We start from the raw sequence: 23,773 nt of genomic DNA, 5'->3' as shown, positions 1-23,773 counted from the left end.
CCGGCGGGTTCTGCGATGCCCTAAAACCGACTCACATTGCGAGTTGACAGAAACTGCCACCTCGGGGTGATGGTTTGGCTTGGTTTACAGCAGGCTTTAGCATCCCAAAGGGACAAGGAAATGCAGGGGTACACAAATTTCGACAACCTAGGGTTCTTTATCATGCGCTGACATCGCACAGCACAAGGGCGCCTTGCTTGTCACCTCCATCGAAAAGCAGAAGCCACGGCCGGAATAGACGCTCGATCATTGGCCACAGTAGCTGTGCTCCTAACAACTCCAGCACCACCGAGGGGGCATCTCGATATAAGAACTCTTTTGGCGGCTGGCACTCTACAAGAAAAAAAAACATGCACGGGAAACTTTGCTCGTGCCTTGAGGAGCCGCTTTTCTGACCTGATTTTCTTCTTCAATCAGTAAATAGCTGTGAGAATGCCAGTTGTTATCGCGGGAAAAACACAGAAAAGAGCTCTTCTTTACACCTAATGCGTCCGCATATTGAGAGTGCGTGTAAAATTCAAGCAGATCCTTGATGTTGCGCTTTAAGCGTTGCAAAATTAGCATAGTTTCAATCCTTCACTGTGTGGATACCTTTAGTGGAGTTATTAGTTATGCGTGGTAATGGCGACGGCCTTGTGATACCAGTTTTCTGTAACAGAGCTCAATCTGCACGTAGTTATGTTGCACATTGGTGAGTCTGATGCGCGCGATTTACGATTCCATGAGCGGCCGGTCTTTTTTGTAAGCTTGGAAGGTACTACAGACTATAACGCCCAGAACATTACCTGCTATTTTCTTAGCACATATTATAACCTTTTCTTGGGGTACTGTGTAAATGAGTGGGACACGACCGCAAGACCTTATGTGCGATCTCGAGCAACACAGTCAAGAAATGAAGGAGCAGAAAATACTTCGAGGCGTGGCAGCAGCCATTGAGAACTCGGCATCTGAATCCAAATCCTTCTTAGAAACGTGCTTTTTGTTTAATGAAGCAAACAAAAAGCTTGTTCCAGATCGCCAAGTGGAATTTGCTATTAGGCGCATTAGACGAGAAAACAACATGGAAACGAGCTCCCAACTGACGATAAAAAAACATCAGTAGTTTTTTTTCAGCATGGAGAAAACGCGAAATATAGGTGAAACTAAAATGAACTCTCCCTTTACTACTCTCGAGACAAGTGGTTTGACGCCCGTTTCTGTCCGCTTGTTCCGTTACTGCGCGACAAATTCATTGCTGGGACACTTTCTGGTGCACCAGTCGCCCATGGACATCTCAAATCGCGTGCTTCAGACTCACACATGTTCAACATGACTCCGTGCATAGTGAACTCAGTTGCAGAAAACTGGTATCACAATTAAGGTCGTCATCATTCACACGCATAACGAATAACTTCAGTAAAGGCATACTATATGCCCATTTCGAACAGTGAAGGCTTGAAACTATGCTAATTTTGCAACAATAAAAGCGTGACATCAAGGCTCTGCTTGTATTTCACACACGCTCTCAATAAGCGGACGAATTAATTCTTAATGAACAGCCATTTTATTTGTTTTCCCGCGATTCCAGCTGACATTTTCACAACTATTTACTGATTGAACAAGAAAACAAGGTCTGAAAGCCAGCTCCTAAAGGCAAGAGCAATGTTTCCCGTCCATTTTTTTATGCAAGCCACAGACGGCGTTACCACGGAAGCGCGCCGACAGTGTGAACCGCTGTTTTCCCTTCGGGAACTACACACTTTTCTTTTCACACTTCTCCTCAACGCCACCGTTTACCAACAGAGTAGCCGAAATCCGCCCTATGAATTTCTAAGGCGTGATAAACACCCGCGCGAGAGCGAGGGAAAGTTTGTCGTCATTCGGGCCACTCTCGCAGCGAGCGAGCGCGGCGAGATAGCAGCGCCGCAGGGCGGCCCCGAAGCTGCTCCCGCCGCCGAAGCGGCGGTCTCTCCACTTTTGCTCACGACTATACATTCGTTAAGCTTGGCCTATACGAGGCTTTGTTGGTGGGATTTCACTTGAAATATAGCAGCTTACGACTGTACGTAATGAGTATGCGTGAGATAATTGAGGCACAAAATAAGCACTTAGCGATTAATCGAGTACAAAAGCGCGTGTACGCCATCTACGACAGGTGTCGAAAGCCGCAGACGGAATCCATTTATGCTGTAGTGTCATACTCTGAAAGCAGGAGCTTAACGTTGACTTTGTGTTTAGTACAACAAATTCATTTGAAGGAGACGACAGCATAACAACGGCGTGCGACCCACAGAAGCTGATAAAGTTACAAGCTCCGTTCAAGAGAATATTCGGTGTCGGCATAGTCGTCCTCGGCGTTTACGCGGTCTCAACATACCATTAAAAGCTGAGCTTAAATTTATCTCCCAATTTATTCGCCAATATGTGAATTCACGGTTTTGGCTCGGCTCATTAAATAACCAAACGTATACCAAGCCTCCCCAATTTTCTTCATAGTTTTCCTTGTTTCCGTATCTTTTCTTTCCCGACAGCTGCCTCGAATCCAGTAACAGCACAGCCTTCACCGGATTCTGGGTGAAGGGTAACCAGAAAATCTCTGCAGCCAGCTGCTTTCTCTAAACAGCATGTCGCGCTTCGCCGACGAACAGCACGCGACGCTAACACAGCGATTACTTGCGTGCGGTACAGCAGCTGGCCAAAGGCTTGTTCATTTTGTCTGTTTTATTGCATGTTCGTATTTCTTTTTTTTTTTTCAACCAAGACAGTAGGACAGCGGCTGTTCTTCGGACTCAAACTGGCCATTATGTTCACGCAATTGAAATGAAACGAGACCTGTGTGCACACAAATACCTCCACGCAACGTAAACCTGTCCGCCCTGGGCAAGAGCGTTGAACTAAGTGAACTATATTGCTTATAACAAATCTACTCCACCCCCCGTAAAATATTCGATCAATACCGCAGTCACTTCGAGTTTGATCAATTCGCTCTCACCCTGCCATGTGACCTCCTGACAATCCTGGTTGGCACAGTTGGTAGGGCGACTGCCCCGGTAAGGCGGTGGTCCCAGGTTCGATTCCCGGACCAGGAAAATTTTTTATTTAAGTACGAAGTTTCTGAGAAAGCTTTATAGCTTTCCTAAGTAGCTGTATGGCGGCGCTTCGTTGGATGTCAATGAGTAATTACTTCCTTACAGCGGCACTCACCACGAAAAGACCGTTTATCCGGTCCCTTTACAGACACGTGCGCATCTCAAATCTTTTTTTTGGTCGCACGCCAAGGGACTGGAATGACTTTAGAAACACTGCCGTGCTTGATTTCAACACATCAACCTTCAGATCATTCATCAAATGGTCCATGTACTCCGCAACCACTCCCTCATTTAAAGGAACTGTATACGAACAGCTGATTGGGCGAATTGGTGAACCATGAGGGACAGTAATATTAGTGGGCATATAAAACGTAAGAAAAAGAAGTGGACAACGACGGCGCAGATGTAATACCCCTTAAATGAGGCCTTTGAGGTACAAATAAATAAATAAATCATAACTAATTGGGCCTCAAACAAGTGGTCACGTGTAAAGGCTGCGCGCGAAACGGCATTGATCAATCACGCCGGCACACAAATGGTCACACGCAATCGTGTCACCTGAGTGACGCCGTACACTCGAGTCGGTAGTGCTGATGGGCAGCTTTGTAAACACTTTCCACATCCTAGGAAATGCATTAGTCCTTTAAGAGGAGCGATAGGTGGGAGATAAGCCACACTCCGTTGGAAGCGGCAATTCAGGTTCGTTCTTCACGCCCGCCAGCCGTCACCGTACGAAAATGAGGGCCGCGATTGTACTGCTGGGCGTTTGCTCCGTGACGCTCATCTGGTGTGTCATCGAATCTGGTGCAGACTCACAAGGTAAGGCTTGTTTATGCCAGTTTATCCCTAGTGTGGTTGAACACTATTTTTTTTCTGCTCGCTCATCATTTTATCATGTTTCGGCTTCGTACCCCGCACGCCGCCTCCAAGGTGATCTATGTGTTGCCTTGTAGCACGTATTGGTGGAGTCCCTTTTATCGCTTTAAGCAAAACTGTCATAAAGTGTATGCAAAATTTGTTCGATATTCATTGTTGACCAGCAAATATCAATATTCTGGACATTGAAATCTTTCAAATCTGAGTTCCGTTTGGTTAAAGATTGAAAAATGACGAAATAGGTGAACCAAGAGCTTGATGCGACCGCCATATTGTTGGAGAATCAACGCTGTTGGTATATTTGAGGTATTGCTCTCCTAGCTATAACACACATCTGAAGGCCGGGCGACACTTCGGCTGCGGCTAGCTGAGAACAGTATGCTCACTGTTATCACTGACATAGAAGAGTTAGTCGGTTAAATAGGTTCATTTATGACATTTAAGACACCGACACGAAATCGTTCAATCTACCTTTATTCAGTCTAAGGTTTATTGGCTTTCAACAGTTTCCAGTTTGCTATGCGCCGATCTCGAAAACATTTCGTTGCGCCTGACAACCTATACTCCAGGCCATATTTTTCAAATATATCCTCATTTGAAGTTTTTTTTTTTTTTTAATTCGGGCCACTGCTGTCCTCTCTCCCCGTAGACTCCGGCATCTTTATGGTAGGCAAGGGGAATTTCATACAGGATTCATGCAGTCTGCTAGCATGGTCAGGCATAACCACGCCACGCCCAGTCGGAAACAACTACAGAAAACTTTCTGATGTTAAGACAGAGTTTCACGGGAAACCTGTTGTGACAACACAAAATTGTGTAGCAACATCAAAAATTTCTGCAGTTACAACAAAAACATGCTACAGAACTACAGACAACAGAAATATACTACAGAAAAACTGCAGAACTACAGAAAAGTACTACAGAACTACAGAAACATCTGATGGTTGCGACAGTACAGGATATTTTGTCTTATTTTTTACACGTTTCTGTAGTTTTTTCGACTTGGCGCTGAGTGCCGATAACGTGTTTGTAAGCGTGGGTTTGTGATAAATCAATGTGGGTGCGTGTGTGTGTGTTTGTGTGTGTGTGTGTACACATAATCCTATCCTCGCCGACAGAATCGCGGAATACGCAGGTGATATTGGGTTGTCTGCAAGGTGGAGATGCTCAAGCCAAGACGCAGCGAATAAACAGCGTGAGTTAATTGCCATTTTTCTCATGTAGTATTCTTGAGCTCCCCGGCAGGCAGCGGCTCATTGCAGTAGCATTTGGTTTATTGTACAGTCAACGACATGATGGGCTGTAAAATTATTCTGTACTGGATTCGAACGCCATCATCATTACGACCCCATCTGTTTTTCCAATATTTCCAGGCATTCCCAGAAGCTGCCCGCGGAAAGTGTAACGTTTCATACCGACAAGACAATCAAAAATATGTAAACATGCACCAATGCGTGTAGGCAGTGACTGCCCTCTAGCTCTCATCAAGTGTCTTGTGCTCTCTTTGCACTAGAGTGAGAATGAACAGTCAATTCAATCTCCGTTAAATACTTCATTCATATCGAGAGCTATCGCGTAGCGCCAGTGTACTACCTGCTAGTGCCCCTCAAGCCGAACCTTTACGAGAACATCGTCGACTGTGCTGACATGGCTTAGTGTTCTACCACCCGCGACACCTGCTACACTAGGTGCAGGCAAGTGGTTGCAAAGAGGTTCATAGCTGTCTCATAACTGGCCGCCGAGGAAATATCTTGAAAACAAAAAACCTGCTTCGAGGTGTGTTTGCTACTTTAATCTGAGTTGAGTTCGATTTCAGTGCGTTCTATAGTATAATCACATTGTACTCTGCCTGGAAGGGCTGCTTCAGTCTGCCAGTTCTACATGCATATTTGCTTGTTCGGGTGCAATTGCTTGTACAACTTGTTTCAGAGTAGCGCTTTGTACGATCTCGCACAGTATAAATTCGGGAACTCGTAAGAATCTAACAGGTATCTGATTTTATTATGAAACAAATACCAACCATTGCCTATATAGTACCCCACTGATTTGAGAGGCCACGGAGGGCGTCTAGATACCGCTAACCAAGACTTAGAGTGTGAATCATGATGAGTCTTGGTGAATCACGTAATGTCATACCTGTGTGCACAGGCATTTCCCACGTGTACACACCCCTACCCGCACATAATCATCAATAAGGCCTATAATTAGTCATGATACGTCTTGGTAATTCATAGTCGCGAGAACCTTTTGGCATATAGTTATCATTACGCACAATTGAAACCAAAGCGATAATTGGCATCACGCATGCCATAAGATACTGCAAGAATGCGATAATTGTCATCACGCACGCCATAAGATACTGTCTCGGCTCCAGCCTGACGTCGGACGAAAACGCAAAACTGGTACACGAGCTGATCATGCTATATCCTATAACCAAATAATTCTAGAAGGCACTTTGGACCCCTAAAGTGCGACAAGGCGAAAACCATTATAGTGCGGTGGATTTTAGCCCTTCACTACGGCACCTCTATTTCCCTCTCTTCTTTCATTCCCACCTTCCTCCCTTCCTTTACGGAATTGTATGTGTATCCTCGGAGAATTGTGAGAGATACTGTGCTTTTTCTATCCTGTAAGTAAATTTCAAGTGGCGCTGATGCGCCTCCTAGACATCTGGGTCGGCTTCTGGTTGCTGTGTGGTGAGGCGTTCGAGAAAGCGTCAGATGAAAGGGGCTGCATGGACACCTGGATCGGACGCTCGGTGAGGTCAGCTTTGTCTATGCGTGGATGGATGGATGAATGACAGCCTTTATTGTCCACCTTAAATAGAGGCCCCTTACTCCCTCTTCAACGTGGCCATGAGAGGACTCCCCACGGCCCTAAAGAAAATTGAGGGTCTAAATTTCAACATATACGCGGATGACGTAAATTTCTGGATTAACCAGAGAAACGACGCGAGCATAGAAGCAGCGAACACGGTGGTTACCTACGCCGCCGATAGGGGCCTCTCGTGCTCACCGCAAAACTCTGAACTATTCGCCTGCAATCCTACATGCCTTAGGAGAAACATAGACTTAAAATTGGAAATTAAAATCGAGGGTAAAACCGTTCCTAAAGTAGAACAAATCAGAATCATGGGCTTCTTTATCCAGGAAAATGGATACAATGACGGCGTCATAAAAAAGCTAGAGGACTACGCGTCGCAAGTTTTTGGCATCTTTAGGATAATCGCCCTTAAGGGCCTGTCACACTAGCCCGACACGGCGCCGATTTGGTCTGGCAACAGAGCGTCTTCCTGATGTCTGCTTCTATGTCACACTGCGCCGACGGAAACAGTCGACCGACAGTCGGTGTCGGCGCCGCGTCGCTCGCAAGGCGGCTGTCGGCCATGCGAGATTTTCCTTTCTACACCTATTCCCGCTTTTAGTGTACTTGGTCTGTTCACATAAAATGAAGGGACGCTTTATTTTTAATCCTATTGCATAAATTCAACCGTACCAAAGCAAGCGCTTAATTCACTAGTCGTGATTATGGGCCGAGACTGAATACTGCCCAGTATTTTACGGCTGTGGTTGCCGGATCAAAACGGCAGTGTTCGAAAAATAAAAGATGTCCACGGCGAATAAGAGACAGTATATTAAAAGCATAAAAAAAGAAAAAATCTCTACCCGTAGGATCGAACTTACGACCTCCTGTACGATAGCTAGCTGCGCTAACCACTGCACTACAAAAGTTAGGCCTACCCGGCACTTTCAGAGGTTGAGGTACCTATGGTTTTAGCTGATATGTTGTCTTGCAGTGTGAAAGTCGAGAAGCCAGTAGTAGCGTTTACCACTTAACTGACTGTCCAGCTTGCTGGGAGTAAACTGCACATACTTTGAATCATGCCATGTAGTACGTAACGCCTTCGGCGGATTACGTAAAACCTCGTATTTCACAGGGCCGGCCGCGGGACCACAGCTGCTGTTGGTTCTGTTGTTAAGTTTAAACGCAAGTTCTGCGCTTTTTGCGGACACAATTCTTGAAACACATTGAACTATGGAACAAAAATATATTGCTTGATGCGTAACGTAGCGTTGAAATTGGCTTGCGAAGTAGCGACTAGACGTTATGACTGTAAACTTAACGATCGAAGTGCGCAGGAGGATCGGCAGCTCTGCTGGCTTCAGAAAAATAATCACTTCTTTTCATCATTTCTTTGTCACGTACTATGTTCATTTTGCACTATTCTGTACAGTCTGGAAACACGGAAAGATTGCTCATGGTCCCGACGCGCGCCGCAATTCTATGCACCCCCAATGCACTCGCCCGAAAGGAAAACGCTGCCGTTGATATTCCACACGCATTCGGCGGCCCCGAGAATTTTGGCAGCTCACGCTCACGTTTTGGTGAGGGATTATGCATTGATTCTACTTTTTTACGTATATTAGTGCTGAAAGATATTCGCCGTCGACGTGGTTTACTGAGTCGGCTCTGCGTTTCGAGAAAGTTTTTGCTCGGCGGCCGATCTCGGAAAGACCTGGTCACCGACAGTCGGCAGACTGGTTTTGTCGGTGTCCCCGGCCTCAAAGCCGTTCACACTGGGAAGACATTTGGTTTTCGGTCGTGTTGGTGTCGTCGTCGGCCTAGTGTGACAGCTTGGTCGGCCGCAGACACGGTCGGCCGACGAGTTGGCCGACTGTTGGTGTCGTTGTCGGGTCTGCGTCGGCGTCGTGTCGCGCTAGTGTGACAGGCCCTTTAGGGGCAGAGGCCTTAAAGAGAGAAGCCTATTGAGGATAGTACAGGGTTACATCTTTAGCCGAGTGTGATACGCTACACCTTTCCTAAATCTTACAGCGGATGAAAAGAGGAAATTAGACTATCTCATCCGAAGATGTATCAAGAGAGCCCTAGGACTCCCGATGTGCACCTCTACGGAGAAACTCCTCTCCATGGGGGTACATAATAAATGGGAAGAATACGCAGAGGCAGTTCGCATGTCTCACCCAGAGGGATTTAGCAGCACCGCCACTGGCAGAGCCATCTTGCAGATAGCAGGCTTATAATCTGACCACGGGCTGACCCTAAAACTAATTCTCCCCCTTAATTTGGGGTAAAAATAGCGATACCCCATCCCCGAGGAATATGCATCCGGAGCATAATGCCGACAGGAGGAATAAGAGAGTCGAAGCGCTAACAAAACGCTTTGGAAAAATGGATCCCGAAGAGGTTGCCTACGTGGACGCAACTAATGGGAAGTCTGGCGCGGCGGTTGCCTCAGTAGTCAACGGACTAGGAGCCCCCACGTCGGCAGCCACTATTCGCAGCCACAACATAGAGACGGCCGAAGAAGTTGCTATAGCGCTCGCTTGCGTTTGAACGGAAGCAAAATTTGTATTCAGAGATAGTAAAACTGCTATCTGGAATTTCATGAAAGGCAGGATCTCGCCGGTAGCGGTGAGGATCCTGGCCGGCAAGGAGATGACCCGCAAAGTCAACCAATATGGACCCCAGCGCATGCATCGCTTCCTGGCAATGAAGCGGCACACGAGTTAGCCCGAACTATCCGGGTAACCGTAGAACCACCGGATTGCCAGAACCTAGATGAACGCGCGCAAACATATTGTGAAATCGTTGAGAATTATAGAATAAACAGAAAACTACTGCCACCACCGGATAAGACACTAATAGAGATGCGACCGCATGGCGGCGACTGCAAGCTGGATATTTCGTTAACCCAGTATCAGCCTTTCGCGTACTACCAGGGGAACAGGACAATGATCTTCACCAAATTATATGGGAATGCGTCAACTCCCCCTTGAGTCGAGGAAAATATCAATAGCAGAGAGAGTTGGGCAGCCCTGCTGCGGAGCGAAGACCCGGGTCGGCAGCAACAAGCCGTCCGCCTGGGGACCGAGGCCGCGAAGAGACAAAATCTCTTTTCTAGCCTTTAGTCCCGAGGCTCCAGCCCCCATCGTCTATGCATGACTCACCTGGTGGCGTCATGACCACTCATGACAGTACATGACGCGCCGCTTGTCGAACACAACGAGAATTTCATTGAGCGCATGAAAGTTCACCGGCGTTCTATATTTCGTTTACAGGAAATTAAAGGCACACTATCTGTCACTCGCGGAATCATCCTTACGGTATACAAGGGGAATTACGATGAACATTTCACGATTACCAGTAAAAAAGATTTTAGAGGAAAAAAATTTTTTAACTATGGGAACACATTGTTTATTCTGTAAGCAGCCGGCAACAATAGAACATGTTTTTTTTTACATTCTTGAGAAAGGGTGTATTTTAGGGATGTATTGCAACGGACCATAAAGAAGACTTTTCTATTAGACTCGCTCGGCAATTGATATTTAAGCATAAATAATGAGGATGGGGTTCCATTTGACGTAAATATGCTTATGGGCCTCCACTCTATATGGCTCTCCAGAATAGCAGGATATCACTGCGACATGAATGCCAGACCTGCTGGAATTTATTTTCGAGAGAGTAGGAGCGGCTTATTGCTATTCAAAATGTGGCTGCGGAACCTCCCGAATGGCTCTCAAGAGTAGAGCCTTTGTTGTCGCTGCAGGAATTTCAAAGCAACGAGGTCAGTCTAACACTGGCTGATCATGAGATTGTTTTATGTACATTGCCTTGTGTGTCTTTTCTGATTTATTGATTAGATTTTCCTTTTGCGTTATGTCGTCTGCTAAACCAAGGCAATAATGAAAAAAAAAAAAAATCCGGGGCGTGGCGCAGTTGGCAAAGTGCTCGGCTGGGGATCCATGGGATGGAGGTTCGATTCCCAGTGGAGACAAAGATTATTTATTTTTAACTATCACCCTTTAAAGTGTGACAGCCTCTGCCGAATTCTTCTGCTGACAACGATGAGGCTTAAAGGCTTTCGCCCCAAAAGCCTTACATTTATAGGGAACAGCGGTCAACTGGCCACAACGTGAATGGCATTCAAAGTGGCTTACCAAGATACTTTGTTGGACGAGTTGGTACTTACTCACTACTAATTTAAACAGCGCGAACATGAAGACAAAGGACAAGATAAAAGAAAGGCACAGTACAAGCGCTGACTCACAACTATGGCTAAGCCCTTTATTCCAAGGCCCAGAAACAACAATCATGAAGAAAACGAAACAATCACGTGAAACAACCCCTGGGTTGACCTGCTGCACAAAAAATCACTCAAAAAAGATACCTGTTTGCTTGACAGAGCAAGAGAGGTGTTGCTGACACACTTATTGTCCGTTGAAATAAAATGATTCCGCTATCTCTCTCGTCATCTTCTCTTTGTGGCGATGCAAAATCCTAACCTAGTCAAACTTAGGAGTGCACTTCTTCAATATTTCACATGAATGACAATGTGATACCAGAAACGTTTTGTCCTTGCCACTTTCCAAATTGTTTCGGTATTCCTGTAGTCTCTTATTAATACATCGTCGTGCTTGTCCTACATAACAGGCTCCACAAGAGAGTGGAAGCCTGTACACAACACATGTACCGAAAAAAAAAAAGAGAAAACAAAGAAAAGATGACGAGAGAGATAGTGGAATCATATTTTATTTCAACGGACAATAAGTGTGTCAGCAAGACTTGACTTGCTCTTTCAAGCAAATAGGTGTCTTTCTTGAGGGACTTTTTGTGCAGCAGGTGAACCCAGGGGTTGCTTCATGTGATTGCTTCGTTTTCTTCATGTTTGTTTTTTCTGGGCCTTGGAATAAATGGCTTAGGCATAGTTGTGAGTCAACGCTTGTACTGTGGATCTTGTTCTTTGTCTTCATGTTCGCGCTGTTTAAATTATTAATGAATTCAAAGTGGCCTATTTTCTGCTGTACCTACCACGGAACCTATCTAGTTCTTCCTTCATCTAAATCATATCTATTTTTTGGCTATACTAAACAGGCCACCATGAGTTGCAACGGCACGTCTAATACCTGGGAGAGTATGGTAAGCATCAAAACTTCATTTTTGTCCCACATCTTTGCGCGTGCCCTGGGTGAAGTAGAACGTTATGTGCTAATCGAATTAAAAATACTGCGCACCTTTTCTGTTACCTCTTCTCTTCGAATATATTTTGTGCCTCCGCAGATCGACTCTTGCTTTCGTGTCGGGCGTATACTCTCTGTTAACGCGAACAAAAGTAAATTATTCGGTTTATTTTGCTGATGCGATCTCGTCATAAAACAGGAGTCACCTCGAGTCTCAGAACCGTCGATGCGGAGCACCTACTTTTTAGTCTTTAATTTTTCATCACTGTCGTAGTATGACAAGCCTGCTTTTAAACTCGAACGAAAATACGAATTTCTTAGGCAAGTGCTCCTAGCGGTAGTATATATTCTTGTGCGGGGTCCGGGAGGATGTTGTCCCGTGTAATGCTCATGATGTTAATGTTTTACAACTTCTTCATCAGTAAATCGGAGTTCAACACTCCCTCTTTACGGAATATTTGTCTATTTTAAAAAAGCACTCCCACCCCCCCCCCCTCCTGCAGCTGATTTATGTACGCTTTTCCTTAAGACAATCTATATTTTACTTTTATTTTGCGTGCTACTTGTCGCTAGCAAATATGAGACCAAAATCAAAAGAAGCGTTTAAAGAGCACTTAAGCTCAGCCTTTTGCGACAGCACAACCGGCTTCCGTCTCTGACACCCCTTGGAGGTCCTCGTACGCGTTTATGTACTTTGCTATTAGTTTATTGGTTGGTTTATGGGATTTAAAATACCAAAGTGACTAAGGCAATAGACACGCTGTATTGAAGGGCCTCCAAATGTTCACTACCTCGGGTTCTTTAACTTTTATTGAAAGCGCATAGAATGTGCGCTAACTTAGATGTCGGTCTCTATCGAAAATCGGTGCCGCGGCCGGAATTCTATTCCGCATCCTTGGGCACAAACGTCGAGCTCCCCAACCACAGAACCAGCGCGATGGTGGTTACTGTTATTCAATAATTGTTTATTATGTTCTTTTGCTATCATGAATAAATGATTAGCACACAGTGGTGACCTACCGTATTATACGAAAGCCACCGGCGGAAATATGAAGCGCTGCATTACCACGCCGTATTCGCCCACCACCTTAGCCTGGAAGTAGCGTGCTTGAACAAATATTCTAAGGTCTCAGGTTCCACTACCATCTCACCCTCCTGCCTTGAAAGAGCTGGAGGAGTTATCAGCCCCTCTCAACTCCGCCATGTCATAAGGTGTATAGTGTCGTCAGACAACTCGCCGACCACTCAGTGCATGGGCATGTCACCTGCCCTGCCGCGGCATGTCCGAAATTTTTCGCTTACAACACCAACGCCTCATTTTTGGAAAATAAAGCCTCTAACGGAGGTCACATTGTTAATACGTAGACTACTGCCAGTGAGAGACCAGTATATTTAGAGAGCGACCAAATGCCTCCAAGAGCCGTTCGTTGCCGAGATGGAAGCGCATTCAAAACCGGCCATGCAGAATTGCCAGTGAGAGCTCATTTCGACGCATAGGTGTTAAAGGCCCTGTCTTCCGGTGTTGGGGATGTCACCGTTTTGAGCGAAATTTCGAGACTTCCTATGGCAGGTGGTAGTTACCAGCTGATATCGCCGCGCACTGAATGGTTGGAGGTTTGTGTGTCACCACACAAAGACCACATGATATGGCAGAGGTGGCAGGCGCTGCCAACTTTATCTTCGCCTTGGAGATGGGAGTGTGATACCGGAATGCAGCAATTCATGACATTTTGGTCCACAGTTAGACACGTTGCCCTCTGAGACTCAAAATAACTCGTGAACTTTGTTAAAACCGCCACCCTATATCTTGTCAGTTGGTGTTTTAAGGAACAAATTATACCTTCCGGCTGTATATCGATCAATATGTGATGGTTAATAACGGAATCGAAAACAAGTAGTAATTCAGAGTAGCAAAGTGCATTTACAGTCTTTATCAAAAATTTAGTGCCCAGGGGTCTGCTTGTGAGCCACTTCGTGCGTCTTGTAATGAATACCCAGTGTTTCGAAACTCTCTATGGTGAGAAGATTTTTTCTCCTGCCCTCTCCAGTGAAAAGAACCTCCACTAATTCGAAAGCAGCGCCACTAATCAGCTCAGAAGCAGGCCGCGAAGGCTCTACAGTTTTGCCAACGTCTGTATATTAACGAGGATACGCCAGGAGAGACGGCAAAAGGAGTGACGAATGAAGTCACCACATATTGTCACGGGTTCTATCACTACCCGGACGGCAGTCCAGAAGGACAGGGTCAAAGGACGGGGTTGAGGCACAGGAGGCAGAGAGCAGGCGCTTCACCAGGCAAAAACAGCGGCGTCCCAGAACCACGCGCACTCCGCAGAACTTCGTCTTCTTCTCCCTCCAGAACTGACACGGTTAGCGCGGGTTACACTACTCCTCCCCCTGAAAGGCGCATCGTCCCGATGCGCGCTCCAGCGTTACTGAAACGTTAAATCGAGCAGAGCTCAGAGTCAGAATACGTGGTTCTAGCGTTCACAGTAAGTTTTGAGGCGAACCACATGCACCACTTCAGGATGAGGGGGCCGACGAGATGTGCTCGGAACAATCGGAATCACCTCGTAATTCACGTCGCTTACACGGCGAACGACCTCGTATGGGCCAAAGTAACGTTTTAGCAGCTTCTCGCTGAGACCGCGACGGCGAACGGGAGTCCACACCCACACTTTATCACCAGGTGCAAAATTAACTTCACGATGCCGGAGGTTGTACCTGCGTGCATCGACGTGCTGGCGGTCTTGGATGCGTAGTCGTGCCAACTGTCTGGCTTCTTCTGCGTGCTGGGTTACCAGTTGGACATCGTCGTAAGAGTAGGCCTCCGGCTCATGGGGAAGCATGGCGTCAAGCATGGTAATCACCTCTCGGCCATGCACCAGGCGGAACGGCGAAAACCCGGTTGTTTCCTGAGTTGCGGTGTTATAAGCGAAAGTTATGTAGGGAAGAATATCGTCCCATGTACGGTGCTCGACATCCACATACATAGATATCATGTCGGCCATAGTCTTATTAAGGCGCTCTGTGAGCCCATTCGTTTGGGGGTGATATGCGGTAGTTTTGCGGTGGTGCGTGTTGCTTAAACGCAAGATCTCTGCCATTAGCTGGGATACGAACGCGGCACCGCGATCTGTGATCAAGACTTCGGGAGCACCGTGACGGAGGACGATGGACTCGACGAAAAACTTCGCTACATCAGCCGCTGTTGCAGAAGGTAAAGCTCGCGATTCGGCATACCGTGTGAGGTAATCCGTAGCAACAGCAATCCAGCGGTGTCCCGAGTTGGACGTAGGAAAAGGTCCGAGCAGGTCCATGCCTACCTGCTGGAACGGAGTCATAGGCGGCGGAATGGGGTGAAGATGTCCTGCGGGTTGTAAGGGCGGAGTCTTACGTCTTTGACATTCGCGGCAGGTCCTGGTATAGTGACGAACAGTCTTAGCAAGTTGAGGCCAGTAATACTTGGAACGAATTCGTGCGAGTGTTCGGCTGTATCCCAAATGCCCGGAAGTTGGGTCGTCATGACAGGCGTCCATAATTTCATTACGCAGGTCAGCCGGAATAACCAGTAGCCAAGACCTCGCACTCGCTGCGAAGCTCTTTTTGTATAGCACATTGTTGCGAAGACGTAATGCGGGCAGAACGCGCAAGAAGACGCGTGGAATGGTGCCTTCTTGACCTTCCAGATGGGCGATTACTTCACGGAGTTCAGTGTCGTGTCGCTGCCGCGCTGCCATATCGACCGTGCTTATGGTACCTATAAAAGCATCTTCATACTCGTCGTCTTGACCGTCAGATACTGATTCTATAGGGGCTCTGGAGAGGCAGTCAGCATCTGTGTGCCTGCGACCGGACTTATAAACTATTGTAGCATCGAATTCTTGCAACCGAAGTGCCCACCTTGCAAGTCGCCCTGAAGGGTCTCTCAGAGTGCTGAGCCAACACAGAGAGTGATGGTCGGTAACCACCTGAAATGGGCGTCCGTACAAGTAGGGTCTGAACTTATTAATCGCCCAAACTACCGCGAGGCATTCTTTTTCAGTGGTCGAGTAGTTAGTCTCCGCCTTCGATAATGTTCGACTTGCGTAAGCGATTACACGCTCGGTCCCGTTCTGTTTTTGAATGAGCACGGCTCGGAGGCCCTTGTTGCTGGCGTCTGTATGAACTTCAGTCTCGGCGTCCTGGTCAAAATGCCCGAGTACAGGGGAGGTCTGTAAACTTTGTTTAAGGCGGTCGAATGCACGCTGCTGTTCATCCGACCACTGGAAGGCGACGTTCTCTTTCGTGAGATGAGTAAGCGGTGCAGCGACATGAGAAAAATTGGGAACAAAGCGCCTATAGTAAGCACAGAGGCCCAGAAACCTCCGTACGGCGTTCTTGTCTGATGGTGTAGGAAAGGAGGCGACGGCGGCTGTTTTATCGGGATCTGGACGAACACCCGCGCTACTGACGACGTGGCCAAGAAATTTTAATTCATCGTAGGCAAACTTGCACTTTGTTGGCTTCAGAGTGAGGCCTGCGCTTCTTATAGCTTGCAGTACTGCTCTCAGGCGAAGAAGATGATCGGGGAACGTGCTTGAGAAGATTACAACATCGTCAAGGTAGACCAGACAAGTTTGCCACTTCAGTCCGGCCAAGACGGTGTCCATAACGCGCTGAAAGGTTGCTGGGGCGGTACAGAGGCCGAACGGCATCACTTTAAACTCATATAGACCATCCGGGGTGATAAAAGCAGTCTTCTCTCGGTCGCGCTCATCCACTTCGATTTGCCAGTAACCACTTTTCAGATCTATGGATGAAAAGTAACAGGCATGTCGTAGATGATCAAGTGCGTCATCAATGCGAGGAAGGGGATAAACATCCTTCTTGGTGACGTTGTTGAGACGGCGATAGTCAACACAGAATCGAAGAGTACCATCCTTTTTCTTTACTAGTACCACTGGAGCTGCCCATGGGCTGTGCGAGGGTTGGATTATATCGTCGGCCAGCATTTCTTGCACTTGGTTCTGAATAACTTCACGTTCTTTGAAAGAAACTCGGTAAGGCGACTGACGAACAGGGTGAGCAGCGTCATCAGTAATTATTCTGTGTTTGGCAATGGTCGTCTGGCGAACTCCGGATGACGTAGAGAAGCAGTCTTGGAATTCTGCAAGCAGCGCTATCAATTTGGCCCTCTCGCTCACAGAGAGATTAGGTGCAATGCTTACACCCAAAGGTGCATCGTTCTGCTGCGAAGAGGAGGAGAAAGCACCTTCGGACAGGGCAACAACTTGTATAGGGGCGGTAATGCTCTCCATGGTACCGAGAGCCGTGCCTTTCGTAAGGCGCTGTGGGGTGCCACAAAAGTTGGTGACTAGGACGTGTACGCAGCCAGTATCCAGCTGCGCGATACCTCGAGCAACACCAAGACCCCGTTCAAGAAGCAGCTGAGCACTTCCTTCCAGCAGAACTTCGCCAGAAGCAACGTGGTTGGACGTGACAGGGAGAAATACGCTAGACTGGGGCGGTACGGTTACGTGCTCCGCCAAGACGCGTGCCGTGCAAACTTGGGGCTTTGTTTGCGCCGAGGTATATCGAGGTTGACGAAGCGTGAGGCGGTGGTCGGTAAAGTCGATTACAGCGCTGCAATCACTCAAAAAATCCATTCCGAGAATAATGTCTCTGGAACATTTCGATAGTACAACAAAGGTAACCGGGCACCTGAGACCATTAATCTCAATACGAGCAGTGCATCTGCCGATTGGTCTCACGAGGTGGCCTCCAGCGGTTCTGATATCGGGGCCATCCCACTGCGTCGTTACCTTGTGAAGTCGGCGGCATAGCTCCCCACTCATAACAGAATAGTCTGCACCAGTGTCAACGAGTGCCGTCACATCGTATCCGTCGATCACAACATCGAGGTTATTGTACACTGTGGCGCGACGGTCGTCGGAAGCTCCGTCGGGGAGTTCGTCGTGAAGTTCGTCAGAAAGCTCGTCGGAAAGCTCGGCGGGAAGCTCGGCGGGAAGTTCGGCGAGAAGTTCGGCGCGAAGTTCGTCGGGAAGGTCGTCGGGTTGATCGTCGGGTCGCGTGGGGGAGCGGGGCGAAAAACGTGGAGGCTCTTTAACAGGAACGGGTTCGGCAACGCCACCTCCAGACGTCGCCGGGCTTAGTTTTCCCGATGAGGGGACAGGCTTTGCCGTCGATTGCTGCGAAGGGGAGAATCGTATCGGCGGGACGGTGTCGAGCGAAGGTCGCGACGTGAAGACCGGTCGGGTGGTGGTGAACGGCGCAGATAATCCGCGATGTCGCGGGGTTGCTCGCCGAACTCCGGGCGGGGAGCATTCCGCTGGAAACCGCGAAGACCAAGCTCGCGGTAAGGGCAGCGACGGTAGACGTGGCCTGCTTCTCCGCAGTGGAAGCATAGTGGGCGTTGGTCGGTTGTCCTCCACACGTCAGCCTTGCTCATCCATTGCTGCTGCGGACGAAGATCGTACACAGGGGTACGGGGTTGTGCAGGCAAGTACTGTCGACGAGCAGGCGGCGGTGGTGGCTGCTGCGGCGGCGGGCGACTAGCAACGGACGCGTAAGTCTCAATGGGCTGAGTAGGGGGCTGAGTAGGTGAAGAAGCAACGGAGCACTGTGGATAAAGGGCACGCTGTACTTCTTCGCGGACAGCATCAGTGAGGGTGCAGGATGCAGTACCATCAGCAGGTGGAAGCAGCTGCCGTATTTCCTCGCGTACAACTTCGCGGATGATCTCGCGTAGGCTTGCGGTGTCGAGGGAACCAACAGGGAAACGAGCAGCTGAAAGGTTCGAAACGCTGGGACCTCCAGCAAGGCGACGATAATGGTCCGCTCGCGTAACCAAGGCTCGCTCGATGTTCGTCGCCTCATTTACAAATTGTGCCACTGTAGTCGGCGGATCACGAATAAGCCCGCCGAAAATGTCACTCTTGACGCCCCGCATGAGTGCACGCACCTTTTTTTCCTCGGTGGCACGGGGGTCGGCACGGGAGCTAAGTCGTAGGACGTCTTGAACAAAACTCGTTACAGTTTCGTCGGGTCGTTGTACTCGTGTTTGCAGAAGGTCTTCTGCTCGCTGTCGCCGATACTGATTGGCGAACGTCCGTCGCAGCTCTTCCTTACAGGTGTCCCAGGATGTAAGGGAGGCCTCGTGGTTTTCGAACCAGTGCCGAGCCGTACTGTCCAGGCAGAAATACAAATTCTGAAGACAGTTTTCGGCATTCCAGCCATTGTGGCGGGCCACACGTTCGTACTGCTCCAGCCAATCCTCCACATCTTCGGAGGCATCGCCATGGAACGTGGTAGCCGCTCGAGGAGCCATTGGCAGGTACACCACGGACGGTGCGAGAAACGAGTCCGTCTGTTGACATTGGGTCGTGGTACTCCGGGCCATTGTAAGTTGTGGTGAGCCGGAGTTCGGCAACAGACCAAATTCAGGAGCAAGTCCTTGAAGTCGCCGGCTGGCACGTATCTCGGCCTCCTCGTCGAAGGGGCGGCGGCTGAGACTTGGGGGCGAACTCAGAGTAGCGGGTTTTGAGGGGCTGTGCTGCATTTACCCCGCACCTCCACCAGAATGTCACGGGTTCTATCACTACCCGGACGGCAGTCCAGAAGGACAGGGTCAAAGGACGGGGTTGAGGCACAGGAGGCAGAGAGCAGGCGCTTCACCAGGCAAAAACAGCGGCGTCCCAGAACCACGCGCACTCCGCAGAACTTCGTCTTCTTCTCCCTCCAGAACTGACACGGTTAGCGCGGGTTACAATATATCTAAAGGCGGCGTTTGAGTGTCTGCCCTATTTTTAAGCGTCCTGCGATTAGTTTTGAATCTTATTATCGCCTTTACAAATTTTCCGAGGGTGCATTTCACTTCTTCAGTTTTACTTTTACTCTCTGATTGTTTTTTAACGGTGCCTCTTTCTTGTTTTGATCACGTAAAACAGTGGATGTGCGTGAAGAAGGAGATGGTGAGTTCCCTCCATATATTTCTTTCCTTATTCATTGACATACACCTCTGAGTTCAAAACGATATTCAGTTTGCTGCATGTGGCTTTTAGCTTTTTGTCCGACAGTAATGATCTTTATTTCCCCATACGTACCTTAAAACTTCTCGTTTCAGGTCACAAATAGGGTAGGCCTGAAGGCAGCACCTCTGAGGCAGCATTATGATGTCCACTGAAGACATAGCCTCAGAAGCGCACCATCGAGCACAGGCGAATATAGTTTCAAGTGCGAGGCAAATTGACAATGATTGCGCAATAAGCTCCCTCCTGAGCTAACATCGTTCTGGGGAAGAGCACGTGCATAAGAAATTGTGCCGAGAAATTACGATGTTCACTGAAGACATAGCCTAAGAAGCGCACCATTGAGCATAGGCGACTATAGTTTCAAGTTAGAGGCCGTCACTAATAGCAATGTTAATGTAAAATATAGCCTTTGCACTGCTCTCACATAAACTACCTACACAGCAGTCTATGCAGAGCGTGCATGGTTAGTCAGTATTGGAGCCTCTACAGGCTCAGCCTTGATTAAGCAACGAGCTGTACGCTCTTATGACCCTTAGCAGGGTCAATTAGGTAATTATGACACTGAAGACACTTAGCCGGCTAAATGAGGATCTTTTGACGCTGACGGCCATTGAGGGAAGAAATGAGAATCTTAAGACACTGACGCCCTTAGACGAGTAAATGAGGATCTTATGACGGTGATGGCCCTTAGCGGGGTAAAGGATGATCTTATGAAGCCGGTGGCCTTTAGCAGAGTAAATGATGATCTTATGATGCTGATAGCCCTTAGCAGGGTAAATCAAGACTTTATGACGCGGATCGCCCATAGCAGGGTAAATGAGGATCTTATGAAGCTGATGGCCGTTAACAGAATAAATGAGAATATTTTGACGCAGATGGCCCTTAGCAGAGTAAATGAGGATCTTATGATGCTGAGCCCCGCCGGGGTGGTGCAGTGGTAAGACGCCCGACTACTGTGCTGGAGTTCCCGCGTTCGAACCCGACCGCGGCGGCTGCGTTTCGATGGAGGCGAAACGAAGAGGCGTCGTGTGCTGTGCGATGTCAGCGCACGTTAAAGATCCCCAGGTGGTCGAAATTACTCCGTAGCCCTCCACTACGGCTCCTCTTTCTCTCTTTCCACTTTCATTCCCACCCTCCTCCCTTCCCTTACGGCGCGGTTCGGGTGTCCACAGAGCAAGTGTGACAGTTACTGCGCCTTTCCCTTCCTGTGAACCAATTTATTTAATTTATGATGCTGATGGCCCTTATCAGGTAAATGAGCATCTTATGGCGGCCCCGCCGGGGTGGTGCAGTGGTAAGACGCCCGACTACTGTGCCGGAGTTCCCGGGTTCGAACCCGACCGCGGCGGCTGCGTTTCGATGGAGGCGAAACGAAGAGGCGTCGTGTGCTGTGCGATGTCAGCGCACGTTAAAGATCCCCAGGTGGTCGAAATTACTCCGTAGCCCTCCACTACGGCTCCTCTTTCTCTCTTTCCACTTTCATTCCCACCTTCCTCCCTTCCCTACGGCGCGGTTCGGGTGTCCACAGAGCAAGTGTGACAGTTACTGCGCCTTTCCCTTCCTGTGAACCAATTTAACTTAATTTTTTATCTTATGGCGATGACGACCCGTAGTAGGGTAAATTGAAATCTTATGCCGCTGATGGTCATTAACAGAGTAAATAGGGATCTTTTGAGCCTGATGGCCGTTAAAGAGGAAATGAGGAACTTATGACGCTGATAGCCCTTATCTGGGTAAATGAGGATCTTATGACGCTGATGGCCCTTCGCTGGGTAAATGAGGATCTCATGACGCTGATGACCATTATCAGGATGAAGGAGGATCTTATGACGCTGATCGCCGTTAATAAAAGTAATCAAGATTTATGAGGCTGATTTCCCTGAGCAGGGTAAATGAGGATCTTATGATGCTGATGGCCATTGATAGGGTAAATTAGGAGCCTTATGACGATGATGGCACTTAGCAAAGTAAATGAGGATCTTATTATGCTTGTGGTACTTATCAGGGTAAGTGAAGATTTTATGGCGCAGATTGCCCTCAGCAGAATAAATGAGGACCTTATAATGCTGATGGCCCTTAGCAGGCTAAAAGAGGATCTTATGACGCTGGTTGCTATTATAACAGAGGTAACGAGGATCTTATAACGGTGATGGCTGTTAAAAGAGGAAATAAGGATCTTGTGGCAGTGATCGCGCATAGCAGGATAAATGAGGTTCTTATGACGCTGCGGCCTTTAGCAGGATAAACGAGGATCTCATGACGCTGATGGCCCTTAACAGACTGAATCACATTAACGGGGAAAATATGAGGATCTTATAACACGGATGGCCCTTGGCAGGGTAAATGAATATCTTATGACGCTGATGGCCCTTAGCAGGGTAAATGAGGATCTCAGGACCCTGATGGCCGTTAACAGACTAAATGGGGTTAATACCCCTTTCCAGGAGAAATGGGTATCTTATGATGGTGATCGCCCATAGCAGGATAAACGAGATTCTTATGAAACTGATGGCACTTAGCCGGATAAATGCGGATCTTAATTTATGACGCTGCCGGCCATTAACAGAGTTAATCAGGATTAATGACACTGATTGCCCTGAGCTGGGTAAATGAGCATTTTATGACACTGATGACCCTTAGCAGGGCAATTAAGGATATCATGACGCCGATAACCCATTGCAGGGTAAGTGAGGATCTTATGACGCTGATGGCTCTCAGCAGATTAAATGCGGATGTTACGATGCTGGTTGCCCTTTTCTTGGTAAATGTGGATCCTTTAACACTGATGGACGTTAACAGATGAGATGAGAATCTTATGAAGCTAATGGCTCTGAGCAGGGTAAGTGATCATCTTATGACGATGACGGTTCTTTTCAGGGTAAATGAGGATGTTATGACACTTAAGGCCATTAACAGATTAAATGAGGATCTTATGACGCTGAAAGCCGTCAGCAGGGTAAATGAGGTTCATATGACGTTTATGGCCGTTAACAGACTAAATGAGGATGCTATGAGGCTGATGGCCCTTAGAAGGGTAAATGAGGATCTTATGATGCTGAAGGTCTTTAGCAGGACAAATGAGGATTTCATTACGGTGGTCGCTGCTTCAATTTCAGCGGGATTACTAATTTGCTGCAAACATGAGTGTGCTTTATTTTCATGACTTTATTATTTCTCTTTTTCGGTTGTTGTTATCCGGGAGCTTTTCCACATTTCCCTTGAAGCGCTTTATCGATAGTCAATAAGTAGAGACAAGAACCTATGGACCGAGACATAAAGTGGAGGAAACAGCCAGGCATGCAGCTCGTGCGAGCAGCGCTAATCACATCACCCCGAGTAGTCGATATCGTCTTTTATTCGCGTTATTACGTATTAGTACATTTGACGAGAAACTATACCATGTGTTCTGAGGCTAACGTATCCTTTGTGTTTTATTCTATTGTTTTTTTTTTCTTCAAGAAAATTTCTCCGGAGGAAGAGGTAAGGTACTGAATATTTTTCAGTAACTGCTATCGATTGAAGTGCCCAATCTTATGAAACAGCGTATATATGCATTATTTTATTTCAGCGTTTCCGTGTTCTACATTTTTAATGCTAAGAGTTTTGAAAATTAATAGTTACATGAAGCTCTACAGCTGCAAGCTCTTATGCGAGTTAATAAATGTTGATAATGCAAAATTGCAGCGTGGGATATGGACTATGCCACCCTGATCAATCCGACAATGCATGATGTATAGCTTTATTTCAACATCGAAATGGAGCAGTTACTGTGATGTTTCCAACTTGTTACGGACTCATTGTAAATTCAAGATGTAAA

The 23,773-nt window shown here is 47.6% G+C and overlaps 1 non-coding gene across 1 annotated transcript; it reads left to right on the top strand.

Annotated features, from left to right (window-relative positions):
- The first annotated feature begins 2,994 nt into the window (after nucleotides 1-2,994).
- TRNAT-GGU (transfer RNA threonine (anticodon GGU)) lies at nucleotides 2,995-3,068 on the top strand. The gene has a single exon. It is a non-coding gene; the product is annotated as a tRNA-Thr (tRNA).
- Nucleotides 3,069-23,773: the final 20,705 nt, after the last annotated feature.

The sequence above is a fragment of the Amblyomma maculatum genome, chromosome 10 (genome assembly GCF_055883805.1).
Source record: "Amblyomma maculatum isolate TAMU_Amacu chromosome 10, ASM5588380v1, whole genome shotgun sequence".
Taxonomy (NCBI): domain Eukaryota; kingdom Metazoa; phylum Arthropoda; class Arachnida; order Ixodida; family Ixodidae; genus Amblyomma; species Amblyomma maculatum.
The sequence above is the reverse complement of the archived record's forward strand: the minus strand, read 5'-3'. Positions and strand labels throughout refer to the sequence as shown.